The 16,033-nt window shown below is 44.3% G+C and overlaps 1 protein-coding gene across 3 annotated transcripts in view; it reads left to right on the plus strand.

Annotated features, from left to right (window-relative positions):
- Positions 1 to 16,033, plus strand: part of BLM (BLM RecQ like helicase) — a 526,815-nt gene that overhangs the window by 240,734 nt on the left and 270,048 nt on the right. The gene's annotated exons all lie outside the window — the stretch shown is intronic.

The raw sequence follows: 16,033 nt of genomic DNA on the forward strand, positions 1-16,033 counted from the left end.
ATGGCTGACCTTCGGGCGTCGCATAAACAACTCCAATGGAAGGTGGATGATGCCGAAAACAGGGCACGCCGGAACAAACTGCGCTTTGTGGGATTTAGGGAAGGGATCGAGGAGAACAACACGGCTGCCTTCCTTCACACGTGGCTGCGGAAGACCTTCCAGGCGGCGCACTTTTCCACCTGCTTCATTATAGAGAGAGCGCATAGGGCTCTACTTGCAAAGCACCCGGAGGGGGCCAGACCCCGACCAATAATTGCCCGCTTCCTGAACTTTGCAGATCGTGATCTTATTCTGAGGGAGGCCCGGAAACAAGGAGAAATGCGGTTTGAGAATGCAGTGATCATGATCTTCCCGGATTACAGTCAGGAAGTCCAGAAACAAAGTCGCTCCTTTGACTCGGTGAAGTCGAAGTTGCGGGACTTAAAACTACAGTACATGTTGCTCTTCCCAGCGAAGTTAAAAGTAATTTATCGGGAGAAATCGTATTTCTTCACGCACCCTGATGATGCATGGCAGTGGCTGGAGGAGCGGCCTCCGCGGCAGGGACAGATGAGGGAGAGGCGGGAGACGCCCAACAGGCCCTGGAGCATGGAGACCTCGAGGGAGATACCGAAGACGCGGAGGATTTCGTTGCTGGTTTAGGGAGGGTGGAGGTAAGAATGGGAGGGGGACGGGGGGGTTGGTGGGGTTCGACATGACAATAAGCTTGTCATGTCGAACGCACGCTCACGCGACCTGGTAACCCAGTCTCCGGGACACTGGCCACAAAGAACCTTTACTACACGACACCATACCATTGCGCAACTCCAATTCATTGTATTGGAAATGATTAAAAAAACTGAAGGAGTGGACAATCATAAACTCCTTCTTAAAAGAGAACTTGAATGGATGTACCGTCTTCAAACCCTCAAACCGTGTGGACTTAATGATCGGGTCGAATATAGCTGTTATTTATAATATATGCTTTATTTGTGCCATTAATATCCTGCATTGCTCTTTGCTCTTTACTCATTCTTTATCTTTGCTCCTTTATTCTTTCTCCTACACCTATCACTGTGTTTCTCACTATTCCAATATGGCCACGTTTCTCACATCCACCCTTGTTTATGATTACCCTCTGGACACATCACGCTAGTCCTCTGTCTACTTCCACACATTTAACTTCCTTGAACGCTATCGTCTCCTAACGCGGAACACGACTGCTGATACCTTGCACCAGCGTCTTCCCGACTAATCCACATGAAGTAAGTTCACTCCGTTTGGTCAGCTTTTTAAGGGACAACCCGATTCACTCTTTAATCCACACTTTTACCGTATTTTCACTACAAGAGAAGCCACTGTTAGATACACTACCACTCCCGTGTTTGATATAACTTCGCTTCACATCCCCTCAGGTATTTAGTATCACCTCTTTGCTCACACCTTTACACCACCATACTAATGTCCGACCCCTGTTTCATTATTTACTTTACTTTCCTTTTGTTCCTCTTATTAGGCACCCACCTCGTTGCCCCCTAATGCGCACGTTTATTTTCTATTCCACCTCATTATTTCGTCATTCTTATCGAGGCTCATTTCTTCCTTTCAGCGCTCCTTGACAAAGGGCTTTCAGCCCGAAATGCATCGGAGTTGAGAGTTGATACGTCACTATTAACATGTTGATGTTACTATAAACTTCATTTGATATGATGCTAATATCTTTATGAAAATCCTCATAAACTACGCAAAACAAAATTAAAATTATTCTCTTTGAAAACTTTGGAATCAATTGCTTTTGATCCACAACCGGAGTGCCTCTTTCAGGGATGTTCGCGCATATCCATGCGCACACTACTTGTTCTATATAAGCTGGCCACCAACGGAAACGCCACCTGTGAGTGCACCCATCCCACAAAAAAACTACTTGAACCTTGATTTGAAATAGCAGTACAACCAGGGCTGTGCACCCCTCATATTCTTTTTTCGTCATTGAATTATTGGACATTGTGACCTTCAGACTACAACAGGAGACAAGGAAAGCGGATTGGGGGGCGGGGGGATGGGTGTGTTGCTCGACAATGACATGCTTCATGTTTGATTTGTTGATGAAAAATGCAAATAAAAATGTTCTTAAAAAAAAAGAATTCAAGCTTCTTTATATCATTCACTTTCTCAATAAGAATTTAAAGTTGTCAGTTTCACTGATGCAGCAGAATTGGTCCTCGTGAAGCAGTGCTGCTCACAATTGAGGCTGGACTACCTTCTGCAGGACAGTCTGTGTCTTTCCAATATGATGCCCTGCTACTGCTTGATTATACTGCCACTACTGCAGGGGCTACTGACATGAATTTAGTGCTCACCGATAATTTGAAAATCAGTGATGCTTGCGTGAATTTATAAACTATTTTCCTGCAGATTTTGTTTAGCTTTGAGCTTGTAATAGTTAGCTAGGTGATGTGAGTCTGTTTTCGGAATGTCCTGAAGAAGACCCTATTTAAGTTGGCTTAATGAGATGAAGCATTGACTAAGTAGACTTTTGAACTATATTTAAAGTTGATTGCTAGTTCAAGAACACTTTTGGCTGAACCACTATTCAAATTCAAAGTAGCTTTATTCGAGGTAAAAATACTCATAAAAGCATGATTTCTAAAACTTCCATTTGGTAATGCAAATCCAATTCAATTAACAATGGCCAACAAGCACATATACTTAAAAATACAGTTAAAAAAAAACAATTAACGATATTACACTTTTAAAAACAATCTATGCATTCATGTATTTATGAGGGTCTTATAAGATCTTTCGTGTACATCACTCATGAATTCAATTCATTTTTAAAATTTCTAGAATCATTAAAATACTATGTGGAATGAAGTTAGTCATGACATAAATTTTTTCCTAATAGCCCAGACCCATCCGAGATATTTTGCAACTGCATATGAAATAACGGGTAAAGTGCTGGTGCAAATTAATCTCAGTGCCACCGCACTGTCCCTTGTGCCTTGGAGTCTGCAAACAGCTTTTAACCAAACTCGTCTTGGGGTGCTATAAGCTATACATACAAAGAAAAGATGGGTCATAGTTTCTTTATCAGTCTTACAAACCGGGCACAAGTTGGAACTGCCAGAGGACCACCTTCCTGTTAGCGATCTTATTGGGAGGGACCCCGCTCTAAGTTGGAAGTAGAGCTTTCTATCTCCCGGTTTTGTAATACCGTCCCAATATGACTCCAACTATTCTTTGATGTTCAGAATGTACACGTGTTGTCTTCACAACTTATCCAGGATGTTATTTACCTACTATTATGAACGCATATTGTGTATTTCTAAAGCACTTAGGATGACCACCACACTAACACTGATCCTAGCCATGAACCTTTACACCAACAAATCATTGCTATCAGGTGGTAATTCTAATTAACTAGTGCAAGCAGACTAAGACCCCGTTTGTGACAGGAGCTGCCGGAGGGGTGAGGACTCAAGCCTCTAGACAGGGGTAGCCAGAGTTGCATAAATCATCGTGGAGGGTCCCTCTATGCTGGATGTGCCAGGCAAAGCGCGGTCACGGGCGGACCCTTCCTGCGCCCATCTACGCCTAGAAGAGGCTTGGTATCCCCTCTAACACCGGGGCATTAATAAGGCATAAGGCTCAAGGTACTTTTGACTCTTTGCCTCCTTTGAACTGACATTTTAGAGCCTATATATCCCCCGGGGGCCTGGGTTATTGCTTTTTTCTTATCTGAGGTTTCTGTCACTTATTTGGTAAACCCACAAACTCCAAGAAAACTCACAAGACTCCCACGGCCAATCATGTCATTGACAGGATCGACACCTTACTGACTGTGAACAGATACTTACTCCAGATTGTTCTGAAAACATAGGGGCCTTTACTAATATTCCTGAGTCATCTCCCCCTAAAGTAATAGCCCCTCTCGTAAGATACCTAGGATGTTCCTAAACACGTGGGAGCATCTCCCTGCACTACTTACAGAGTCCCATATTGCCACATGTTCACCCCCCACAACGGCCTCTTTAGTTACTGTACTCCTGGATCCCCCTCTTGAGGGATTTCCCTATAGTAACCGCTTCGACATACTTGCGATGTACATGTGGCCCAAACATCCGTTGTCAATTTGGCCCAGCGTCAAGGGAACTCACCAGGGCTAGGTCACTCTAACTGCAACAAAACCTTCTATTTCTACTGGTACAATCCTTGAAAGAGGAGGTAACTGTATTAAAAACCCTAGTTGCCTTGTTAACCGGAACAGTTAATCACCTACTTGAAGTCACCAAGGAGTCCGTCAAACCATCTCCTCATGTTGTACATGCCTCCCCAGCTCAGAAACAAACACTCTCAGTGAATGCAAAACCTTATTATCCGGAGTACCATTTACATAGAACATTACCTAAGTGATTATCCCCTTCAGCCACTTTGCCTGCGAAAACTCCGCAGTTCCAGTCTCAAACCCATACTCCAAGAATTAATTTATTCACAAGTAAAACACGCATGGCCATCCAGGCTTATGTCAGCCTGAGCACATTCACCATCAGGCTAGAACTTTGCTCCCAATATGTGGGCTCATTTATATGACTTTTTCAAAAATGAGGTGACAAACTGGATCCGGCTTGTCTGGGGTTGTAGATTTCGCAAACGCGATGACTGTGCTGTAAGAATAAGAAGTTCATCTTCCGGTTACGACATCAGAGAGCTAACCCTGCTCATGGCCTGGCACACAACTTTGTTGATTTGGACCAAAGGATTTGCTTTCCAGCGGCATCTATCATTCAGTTCAAATATACCAGGCCACAAGCTCATTCTCACTGCGGTTTAGCCACAACAACTCTGAACCACACTGACTAAATCGGGCTTTGCATATGTTAGCCTATAATCCGTTGGCAAGTACAGGTAGCAACCACCGCGACCATCAAGATTAATTTTCTCGTAGAACTGCTTTGTGTCTTTCTAACACTGGCTCTGTATTTTCGCCATCCGAGTTATCACTCAACAAGGCCCCAGCCATGTAAATGATCGTATTTCTTTTTCTCGTACTACCACGTATGTGGGTGGGGTTGTCCACACTGTCTCAAACAATACCATAACCTACTCAACATACCTTGATCTCAAACATTCCAACGCAAGGCAAATCTCAATTTTCCAATAATTCCTTACTTGTTATAATTTGATGTATGATGTTACAACGCGATCAAAATGATCGCAGTACATTACATCGCTGTTTTTACAACTCAAGTCGTTACAACGACTTGCGCTGTAGGGCGCTGGACTTAGGAATAGTATGATTTACTATTCCAACTCCAGCCTACGTACAGTAGGGAAGGTGTTGGAATAATAAATCACACTATTTCTTAGTCTAGAGCGCCCTCCAGTGCAAGCCGTGGTAACGATTTGCTTTGTAAAAGCAACGATGGAAATGTATTGCAGTGTTTTGACCACGTTGTTAAGGTCATTTATCTTTGATCTCTTGGAACGGTGCTGGTCTCAGATCTATAATTGTATTACCTGACTCTGACATATGTCTCTTTCAGGAAACATGGTCTGTAGAGCCATTCCGCAAACCTAGTTTTCTCAACTTTTTCATCCCAGCAGCCATTCCGAGTCAGCGGGGTAGACCATTTGGAGGCCTCGCTCTCTGGGTAAGAGCCTCTCTTAATTGCGACATAAAACAATTATTTTTCGGGAACACCTGATATACTGGCCATATAAATATACTTAAAAACCAAGTGGATAATCCATCACCAAAGGTGGGGCCCAGTCACCGACAGTCCACATACTTGAAGGCCTTCTTGATTTGTCTACCTCTAATACCAATCTTTTAATCGCAGGTGACTTTAATGCTACCTTCAAAGACAAGACAAAATATGGTCCATCCCTGTATTGGAAATTCCTCCAATCTGTAGATGGACCTAAATTGCCCTCCAGCTTCAGGTTCTAACAATGGAATATGGCTTAAGGGCTGAGAATGGGCACACTAGATCCTACCAGTTGGGTGCTCATACCTTTAATAAACTGTTACACACAAGTAGAATTGATCACATCTTGGTATACATCTGGCTATGGTCTTGCATCATTAACATGTGTATTTCTGAGAGGTGTCAGTGACCACAATCCCCTCTTACTGTTCCTGAAAGGCCCCGATCTCTTCATTTCTTTCATCCTCCCTTCCATTCTTTTTTCAAGGTACATCAGACCTACTTCAGAGAAATGCCATCTCAGGTGGAACCAGGTGGCTAATCATCCTGAAATGATCTCCGCTGTTAAAGCCGAACTCAAGGTAACTATGTTACAGGTAGAGAGCGGGCATCTGGATTCACACAGTCAACTAATTACGAATCATGTGGCTTTGTTTGATTGCATAGCTGACCATTTCTAAGTGGCAAAAAACCGAAAGCCACTCGAGCCAAAAACAAACCAGTGGTTCAATCTAAATTGTCGCAAACACCCAAAACGTTTAACTAGGGCTATTAAAAATAAAGTTCTGGCCAGCATAACCTCGATTGGTAAAGCATATAAACACTCTTATCAGTAAGGCCAAAAAGAACTCGGATGATGCGAGGTGGTCTACCCTTAATGCGGCATGCATGGGAAAAAACGTATCTTTCTTCTGGAAGCTGGCGGCTTGGAGGGGTATTCAACCGAGCAAGAGATAGCCAACAATGTAGCCCCATCAGTCAGGGCTGAGCACTGTGGAAATTTGTATTCAAACACGAGTGGTCACATGTCTGCAAACTCTCCCCTCCAATCTAAACACTGGATTCCTTGTCCCTTCCCTCAGGAGGATCTCGTCAATCTGACTGATGTAGACCAATCTCTCACAGCTACTAAAAGCGGTAGAGCAGCCCGCCCTTGTGGAGTTCCAGCAGATTTCATTGTATCTGTAAAGGAGCCATGGTTCTGATATATTCTGCTCCTAATGAATGCTGTTGCGGCTCGGGGCCCCGTCCTGGAGTCTTGGAAAGGTGCCACGATGATTTCTATGTTTAAGAAAGCCAACCGGCCATCTCCTTCCAACTACAGGCTGATCAGCTTTATTGGCTTAGCAAAAAAATATTTTCTCGATGTGTCCTAGCCAAGAAGAACACTGAAGGTATCGTGCATATACCACCCCTAAAAGTGTTCCATTGTCCCCATAATCGTTCCCAATTTTTGGGGCATCCTCTGTGCCGGTATACAGTTCTTATCATTACACCATTCAATTACAGTGTGAGTGTTGCGTGCTCCCCAGTGTTTTTGCAATATTTCTCTTAGCTAGTTTCATACCCAGTGTCTCCCAGGTTTGCGCCGCGGAGTTAAGGTCTGTTGCTTCCCATATATTTAGCAGACAAAGTTTGGGGTCCGGTGGCACAGGGGTCCTGCTCCCTCTCGTTATAGTGGACATCACTGACTCCCGGTATGTCACTATTTCTGGACATTTCCATATTGTGTGCAAAAATGTTCCTAAGGCCCCACACTCTTGCAAGCAAAGTTGGTTATCAGTCTTAGCCATCTTGCATAGTGTGACGCTAGTGTAGTAGATCCTGTGAAGTATCTTAAGTTGGACAAGGCGCAACCTAGATGATATGGCCACCTCCCTTCGGGGATGCCAATGCCTCCTGCCAGTCCGTATAATCTTAGTCTCATACATCTTTCTGCCATTTGTCCTGGAGAAGTTGTGTGGGATCAGGTAGGTTGTTTATATTTTGCGCTACGTAAGGGATTTGGCTTTTTTTGTCCATGTGCTCTTGTCAGTAACCTGTCTTCTAATGGTGAGGCTTCAGGGAGGGCAGTGTCGGGATGGATAGTCGCTTCTCGGGCGTGCTTAATCCGTAAATAACGGAACCGTTCTGTGGGTGCCATCTCCTACTGCTCCTGAAGTTGCGAGAAGGTGATTATTTTTCCCCGGGCCCAGATTTCGCCCACTTTCAATATTCCTAAGTTGTCACACATCTTGAAACCTTTGCTGTTGCATAACACACCTAGCTTGCTAGTCTCACAAAGGGGTGTTACTTATGTGATTTTATTGTCCCAAACTAACTTCCGGAGTATCGAGTGCCATACATAGAGTGTGTGTTTTGTTGGTCCCAACAGGGCCTTGCTTTTGTTATATAGTGCCCGGTTAACCCCTCCCTTTCCCAGCTCTAACCTGTCAAGTCTGTAAGCGGGGTCCGTGTGTGAGATATGCAGCCAGTTATTAATTACTATCAACTGAGAAGCCCAATAATACGCTTGTATATTTGGGAGTGCATTACTGCCATCATGTTTCCCAATCCAAAGGAGTTTGGTGACTTCTGCTTCTATGGCCCGGAAGTAGAAAGGGGGAAGTAAAAATGGGGTATTTTGCAGAGCGTAGAGAAATCTGGGGAGCGCCATCATTTTGAAAAGTGCTGCTTTCCCTAGTAGTGTTCATGGTATTGATTGCCAATGTTTGGTGTCTCAATGTAACCGTTTTGGGGTGCTTGAAGATTTAGAGTCATAATGTCCTATGAGTCGGAAGTAATATGGACCCCTAAGTATATAAAATGATTTTCCACTACATTTATGTTGCATCCCATAGGTAGCGTCAGTGGTGGGCCTCTCAGGACATATACAACGGATTTGCTCCTGTTAATTGTGTATCCAGAGTGTCTCCCATATGTATCACATATATCCAGGAGCCTATGCAGGGAACGTTTGGGGGAGGCCATATATAGAAGCACATCATCTGCCTACAGAAATATGCGATCTTCCCAACCCTAAGTCCAGTAGAGCCTGCGGATAATTGGGTCTTGTCGTATCCAGGCTGCCAGTGGCTCTAGCACAAGCGCAACAAGCATTGGCGTAGCCAATAGGTCTCGCCTTTGGGACCTTATAAGTATTTAATTATGCAGCACAGTATCATTGGTGCAACATCAACTGTCGCTTGGCTAGACACTTATAATGTCCCAAAGGCGAGACCTATTGGCTAGACACAGAAGTGAAAATTCTCTCCACTGTCTACTGTCATGTGTTTTGTTTCCCTCCCATTACAGGCCCATTCACTTTTTAAATCAACACAACTCCTGTTGTTTGCTAGCTCAACCTCTCGCTAGGATGGGCCAGTAGGCTATATAAATAGTTCTGCCTGAAAATCTGACTCTCCATAGGCAAGTAGGTTTTTTGAGTTGTGCATTACATTTTCAGTCCTACAAAGGTTTTCAATTCTTTCTTTCAGCCCCAATCGCTCCAACTCCTGGTTCGTCTTAAGGCTTCTTCTCAATGGGACACACATAGCTCAAGTGTCTAGGCTTCTGGATATTCCTGATTCAAAAGACGTTTTTCTATTGTTTCACTTGGCTTTCTCCTCTGAAAATAGTTTTCAGACATGTTGTTTAATTTCACTTCACATAAAGAAAACAGGCGATTACTTCCTGGTGACTGCTATATATCATCACTGATTGGTGGAGTGGCTCCACTTTTACTTAATGTGTAGATTGTAACCCAGGGTTTGCTCGGAGGTGTTGTTTGCGATTCGTGGCATCTATGCTAAAAGTACTAAGTAAAGAAATCTGTGTCTAATAAAACCAGGACTTCTCTTCACTAGCTAGGAAAATCTGCATTATAAAACAAAGGATATCAACAAAGGTACGTTTTTTTTATTATTGATTTTGTAAAACCGTTTTGTACAGTTTTCTGAAATGGAAACGCCTAAAAGGAAGAAAGAAAAAAAAATGTTTTAATTCTAGTTTACAATGCAGCAAAAGGTGAACATTTTAATAGGGTGTAAACTTTTTGGAAGCACTATACATGGATCCATTTGCCTTATTATCAGAAAGTATGCGATTTTTATTAGATTATTGTGCAATAAGTTCATGGGGACCCTGTGGGCCAAACTAAAAGGGCAATGTTCAAAGGACAGGTTAGAGAAACCTGCATTAATGCTCAATACCAGGTTTGTGCAAAAAACTTTAAAGAAGGTGATCTAAGCATTCAACATTGTTGGTACTTTTGCTAACAGAACTGCATGTTCTGCAAAATTTTTCATGGGAATCCTGTGTTCGAGGCATATGGGCTGCAGATGGTACATTTATGAATAGATCGCCATCTGGTGTTGGGCTCGGATGATTGCACTTGTTTTTCTTCTGGAGAAGTCTTTGTCGTCATAGATGACTCCTCCTCTTGGTGTTAGTGCGCATGGGCATCGGCTCCATCCTTAGATTGTTTTTTTTCCGCCATCGGGTTCGGATGAGGATCGAAGCGCTCCGGACCGACTTCGATAAAGAAGGTTATATTCGGCGCGTAACCCTTTCCAATTCGACGTTATTGTTATCGAACGCGACTTCACTTCCATACCGACGCGTTTCGAAGGACGACGACTACGAGAAACTCGAAGTAGTCCAGCCCGGGGTCCATGGAAAGGACTCCATTCAAAAAATGTCCAACGTGTGGTGCTAAGTTCCCACACAAGGACCTACACGAGGTGTGCAACCTCTGCTTGTCCCCTGAACACGAATCCAGGGACTGTGAGGCCTGTGCAGCGTTCTCTTCAAAATCGACGATTAGAAACCGTCGAGCCCGAAGACACGAGGTATCGAGAATGCAGTCACAAGCAATCCCGGAGCTGTTCGAGGACCAGCACCCAGAAGAGGAGGAAGAAGAGGCCGACGAGGCGGGGTCTGAAGTGGACGAGTCCGACGTCGAGGAAATCGACGTCCAACAAACCGTGAGTGACGACGTCCCTTTACCAAAGAACAGACCCCGCACGGTGTCGACCCCGCCCTCGAGCCCGGTCAGACAACCGAAAAAAGTTTCCGACGCCCCGCCTTTGAGCCCGGCAACGAAACCGAAACACTCGGTCTCCCATCATGGTGGTTCCGATGAACGGACCACATCGACACCGAAGCTCCAAGTCAAGGAAAGCTCGAAGTCGAAGCAGTCCATGTCGACACCGAAACACGTTTCGACGTCGAAAACACCCTCGACACCGGGGACATCTTCGATACCGAAGACATCGGATCCGAATAAAATCTCGGTGCCGAAATTACAAATGGACAATCAGAAGAAAAAACACCTTTCGGAACCGAAAACTGCGGTACCGACACAGGAATACAAGACAGATCCTAAACAAAAGACTCTGTTTATCGATCCAAGAACTGGCAAGGTAGTCACAGAACTACCTAAAAAGAGGAACAATGAACATTCGGACGACAAAACTCATCCGAAGAAGAGAACAATGGGGACAAATACAACTCCTCCCCATTCTCCAAAACCTAGACACACACCATCTTCTCCTCTTCCTCACAATAGACCAAATATTCCTCCCACACGGCCATCTACACCTACAACAGATGTAGAGAGTGACACAGGGGAGGGGGAACATCCTGGGGATGATGAAGACACAATCCCAGAGGAGGCAGACCCATGGGAAGAGTACAATGTAGGGTCAGATAACGATAACGACCCTGAAATGTATCCTTCAAAACCTTCACCTCCTGATGATAATACTGGGTTTGCGCAACTCATTAATAGAGCAGCAACATATCACAAGGTAGAACTACATGCAGAACCTCAAATAGAGGATTTCTTATTAGAAACACTACCTACTGCACAAAGAACATCAGGAACACTACCAATGCTTAAGGGCCTTCTCAGTCATACATCAGAGATATTCAAAGACCCAGTGAGGGCTAGGGTACTGAACCCAAGAATCGATAAAAAATATAGGGCAGCTCCAAAAGACCCAATATACATTAAAGGGCAAATTCCTCTAGACTCACTAGTGGTCACAAACGCTCGTAAGAGAGCAAACTCTTTATCTACAGGAGAAGCTCCACCTCCTGACAAAGAGTCTAAGCTAATAGATGCTTCTGGCAAGAGAGTAGCATCTCAAGCGGCAAACAGCTGGCGCATAGCTAATACGCGAGCACTACTTGCAAGGTACGACAGAGCGCATTATGATGAATTAGAAAAACTCATCACACATCTCCCTAAAGAACATCAAAAGAGGGCAGATCAACTCATACAAGAAGGGAAGTTAATTACTAACACTTCCATAAAGTGCGCCCTAGACGCAGCAGACACTGCGGCAAGATCTACAAACACAAGCATCATGTTAAGGAGACATGCATGGCTCAGGGTATCAGGGTTCAAACAAGAGGTACAAACATCGTTACTGAACCAACCTTTTGATGGAAAAACACTTTTCGGCACAGGGACAGATGAGGCCTTAGAAAAGATGAAAAAGGATATGGAAACGGCTAAATCAATGGGAGCATTGCAACAGCCGACACAAAGAGGTTCCTTTCGTAGGTCCACCTATAGAGGAGGATCCAAAAATACAAGTACAAGCCAGCAACCAACCTCTTTTACACCTACATCACCCAGAGGTAATTCTAGAGGTAGTTACAGAGGTAACAACAACAAGGGTAGAGGTCGCGGAAACAACAACAACCGCAACTCTCCAACCCCAAAGCAGTGACTTCATACAGCTCCCCCCAGACCATATAACACCGGTCGGGGGACGCCTATCACAGTTCCTACCTGTCTGGGAAAACATCACATCAGACAGGTGGGTGAGACAAATTATCCAACATGGTTATTGCCTGGAACTCACATCTACCCCACCAAACATCCCCCCCAAACAGCGTCCAATGAAACAAGATCACCTGACACTGTTAAAGCAGGAAGTACTATCCCTGCTAGGAAAGCATGCCATAGAGAAGGTTCCACAGCACCAACAAGGAACAGGAGTATACTCCCTATACTTCCTAATTCCCAAAAAGGATGGGTCTCTAAGACCAATACTGGACCTAAGACCTCTCAACGCATACATAAATTCGGAACATTTCCACATGGTCACGCTCCAACAGGTACTTCCTTTACTGAAGAAAGGGGACTTTCTTTCTACACTGGATCTAAAAGACGCTTACTTTCATATCCCAATTCACAAAGCCCACAGGAAATACCTCAGGTTTGTGGTAGAAGGACAACATTATCAGTTCAAAGTCCTTCCGTTTGGTGTCACAACGGCACCAAGGGTGTTCACAAAATGCCTGGCAGTGGTGGCAGCTCACCTAAGAAGACAACAAATACATGTCTTCCCATACTTGGACGACTGGCTAATAAAGGCCAAGTCACAAGAGGAATGTCTTCAAAACACAGAAAAGACAATTCAGCTACTACACCAGCTAGGGTTCACGGTGAACTACACAAAGTCACACCTACAACCAAGCAAGGTTCAACAATATCTGGGGGCTACTATAGACACAGAAAAAGCCAAAGTATACCCCAATCCAGTCAGGATCCAAACAATGCTTACAATCATTCAAAGATTCCAGCCACAACACTCACTACCAGCAAGAGTGTTCATGCAGCTATTAGGGATGATGTCATCCTGCATACTGCTAATACCATATGCCAAACTACAAATGCGTCCGCTACAAGAATGCTTAGCGACACAGTGGAATCAGGCTCAAGGACAGATTACAGATCTGGTGTTGGTAGACGACCGCACACACCGCTCTCTGAAGTGGTGGAACTCAACAAACATTGCCAAGGGGCGGTCGTTCCTAGAACCAGTTCCACAGGTGACAATAACAGCGGACGCATCGCTCACAGGATGGGGAGCACATATGGAGAATACACAGTACAAGGAAGGTGGAGTGTGCAGGAAAAAAGACTGCACATCAATTACCTAGAACTACTAGCGGTGTTTCTATCATTGAAAGCCTTCCAAATACATGTTACCAACAAAGCAGTCCTGATCAGAACAGACAACATGACAGCAATGTATTATATTCAAAAACAGGGGGGGACGCACTCTCTCCAACTATCCAGACTAGCACAGGAAATCTGGAGATGGGCCATTCCTCAAAACATCTATCTGTTAGCCGAACACCTACCAGGAGTCCAAAACCAGATAGCAGACATCTTAAGCAGACAGTCGGAACAAATACACGAATGGGAACTGCACCAACAAATACTGCAGCCATTCTTCCAAAGATGGGGACAGCCAGAGATAGACCTCTTTGCCACTCATCAGAACGCAAAATGCCAAAGCTTCGCGTCCAGGTACCCGCACCACCTGTCGCAGGGCAATGCGTTATGGATAAATTGGTCCAACAAATTTGCATACGCTTTTCCCCCTCTCCCACTAATCCCATTAGTGGTCAGAAAACTACAACAACACTCAATGACCATGATACTAGTAGCACCCACGTGGGCAAGACAACCGTGGTTCACCACGCTCCTGCAACTCTCACAAGTGCCACATCAAAAGCTACGAATTCTACCCATGCACCTTACACAGAACCATGGAGAAATAATGCACCCAGATCCCACACAACTGAACCTAGCGATCTGGCTCCTGAAATCCTAGAATTTTGGTACTTAGATCTACCCCCAAACTGCATGGAGAAAATTAAACAAGCGAGACGTCCCACCACCAGAGCATGCTATGCAGCTAAGTGGAAGAGGTTTGCTATACACTGTGCTAATAACAATATCAACCCTCTGGACGTATCAACAAAGGAGATTATTTGCTACTTATTACATTTACAGCAATGTAATCTAGCGTACACATCTATAAGGGTACACCTAGCAGCTATAGCAGCGTACCTACAAAACAGGCAGCACATATCACTGTTCAGAGTACCAGCGATAAAAGCCTTCATAGAAGGCCTTAAAAGAGTCATTCCACCAAGATTACCACCTTCCCCAGTCTGGAACCTCAACGTAGTACTCACCAGACTAATGGGGCCACCTTTCGAACCTATGCATAGGTGCGAAATACAATTCCTTACATGGAAGGTGGCTTTCCTTATAGCCATTACCTCACTCAGGAGAGTAAGTGAATTACAGGCATTGACAATACAAGAACCATTCCTACAGTTACACCAGAATAAAGTGGTTCTTAGAACAAACCCAAAGTTCTTGCCTAAAGTAATTTCAGCATTTCACATCAACCAGCCAGTGGAACTACCAGTCTTCTTTCCAAAGCCACAGACGGTAGCAGAAAGGGCTCTACATACACTAGATGTCAAAAGAGCCATTTTGTACTACATAGAAAGAACACAAAACTTCAGGAAAACTAAACAACTATTTGTAGCATTTTCTCCAACACATAAGGGCAATCCTATCTCTAAAGCAGGCATCGCTAGATGGATTGTAAGATGTATACAAATATGTTACATTAAAGCAAAGAGAACATTAACTGTTCCTCCTAGAGCTCATTCTACACGAAAACTAGGAGCATCTATGGCATTCTTAGGGAACATTCCCCTAGATGACATATGTAGAGCAGCAACTTGGTCTACACCACATACATTCACAAAGCACTACTGTGTTGATGTACAGGCTGCACAACAAGCCAGAGTGGGCCAAGCTGTATTAAAAACTCTATTTCAAACAGTTGCGACAGACACTGGTGACCACCGCTAGGGAGGTAACTGCTGTACAATCTATTCATAAATGTACCATCTGCAGCCCATATGCCTCGAACGGAATATGCTACTTACCAGTATGCATCTGTTCTTGGCATAGAGGGCTGCAGAGTGGTACATGCCCTCCCTGCCTCCCCGGAAACCTGTGTCTGTCCCAACATTATCTTATTTAGATACACTTACATGGGCATATCTTTATGTATTATACTACACTACTCCATCTAACCCTACTATGGCAAAACAATCTAAGGATGGAGCCGATGCCCATGCGCACTAACACCAAGAGGAGGAGTCATCTATGACGACAAAGACTTCTCCAGAAGAAAAACAAGTGCAATCATCCGAGCCCAACACCAGATGGCGATCTATTCATAAATGTACCACTCTGCAGCCCTCTATGCCAAGAACAGATGCATACTGGTAAGTAGCATATTCCTTTCCCTTTTGCTACTAGCTACCAAACTGATCCTGCCACATGTGTGTAAGATTAAAAAAAAAGTTTTGAGATGCCATCGAGCAAAGCCCACCTTCCCCAGCACAGTTTTGTTTTTAAAAGTCCACATTTGTAAAGCGCACAATCACCCGTAAGGGTCTCTAGGCGCTGGGGGGCCGTCGGGAAGATTAAGCGAGCTATTGCCCAGAGTCACATGGTGCTGGGCTTACCT

Source organism: Lissotriton helveticus, chromosome 3_1 (assembly GCF_964261635.1).
Source record: "Lissotriton helveticus chromosome 3_1, aLisHel1.1, whole genome shotgun sequence".
In the NCBI taxonomy this organism is placed as follows: Eukaryota; Metazoa; Chordata; class Amphibia; order Caudata; family Salamandridae; genus Lissotriton; species Lissotriton helveticus.